The 1,072-nt window shown below is 36.3% G+C and overlaps 1 long non-coding RNA gene across 1 annotated transcript; it reads right to left on the bottom strand.

Moving 5' to 3' along the window:
* Positions 1–9: 9 nt before the first annotated feature.
* LOC121966458 lies at positions 10–969 on the bottom strand. Its single transcript, XR_006107586.1, has 3 exons — positions 923–969; positions 382–469; positions 10–122 (listed from the first exon to the last, which is right to left on the bottom strand). It is a non-coding gene; the product is annotated as an uncharacterized LOC121966458 (long non-coding RNA).
* Between the last annotated feature and the right edge of the window lie 103 nt (positions 970–1,072).

Below are 1,072 nucleotides of genomic sequence, written 5' to 3'. Positions count from 1 at the left end.
GAACTTTCTTCATCAGTCATGACCAGAAGTTTCTGGCTGTAGCTGCGTGAGATCTCTGATGCATGTATTAATATGTCTTGTATCTTCTGTTCATCAATAGCTGCCAAGAAGCTGTTGAAATCCTGTTAATTGAAAACCCATAAAAACACAGCAGATGGCCCGGTCAAAATCAGGGCAAGTTAAAGTTACAGATATTGATATGGATGACTTTATCATGTTTACATTGGAAGGCATGAACATTGATGTAGAGATAATCCCATATAGCTTTCTTATGGTCTTCCTTACATCAACATATAATGTAGTTGTTTTTTAATTAAACACTGATTTAGTATTCTAGTAAAATTTAGTTCAGTCCTTCTGAAGTCACTAACATTGACCAACCTTTTCCCTTTGAATGACAGAAGCTGGGAAATTGTCAGTCCCCCGGAGATCATCCAGTAAACTCATAAGGTTTTTGTCGATATCCTCCCTATAAAAGAAGATTACCTGTTTATATCATAAAGTGAAACATAACAGTTTTACAAATTCAGTAAATCCTGTTAACGACCTTATAAAAACTTGGCCATCTCCTCTGGAACATGTCAGTATAACAGAAGAGGGTAATTGATCATTTAAACACATTAATAATCAGCAAATTGTCACTTTTGTCAAGCTGAAAAAGTATGACGTGATGTATTTTGAAATGTTTGTCAGTTTTTTGTTGATTGATCAGTCGCTGAGTCATTGCATCTCAGACATCCCATCGATCACAGTTTAAGCGTTTTCACGAACCTGAAGATTAACTGCCTTTTACAGTTTGAAGCACGTGCAATAATCTGAAGAGTTAGGCCCACCCTCTCAGTGGTTTCAGTGAGATGTTGAGGTTGACACCAGAGTTTTAATATTTGTATTCTTACCAGAACTAGTGCGAAGACTTTCTTACCTTCGAGTGGATCTGCTAACTCTGACCTCATGGATGGATGTGTCCCTACGATAAAATACAGTCATTGTTACCTTTTCAGACACAAATATGATTTTCTACTTTCACTGAATTTATTTTTTTTCACCAACATCAGTTCCCATCATTAACATC

Source organism: Plectropomus leopardus, unplaced genomic scaffold, assembly GCF_008729295.1.
Source record: "Plectropomus leopardus isolate mb unplaced genomic scaffold, YSFRI_Pleo_2.0 unplaced_scaffold24666, whole genome shotgun sequence".
In the NCBI taxonomy this organism is placed as follows: domain Eukaryota; kingdom Metazoa; phylum Chordata; class Actinopteri; order Perciformes; family Serranidae; genus Plectropomus; species Plectropomus leopardus.
The sequence above is the reverse complement of the archived record's forward strand: the minus strand, read 5'-3'. Positions and strand labels throughout refer to the sequence as shown.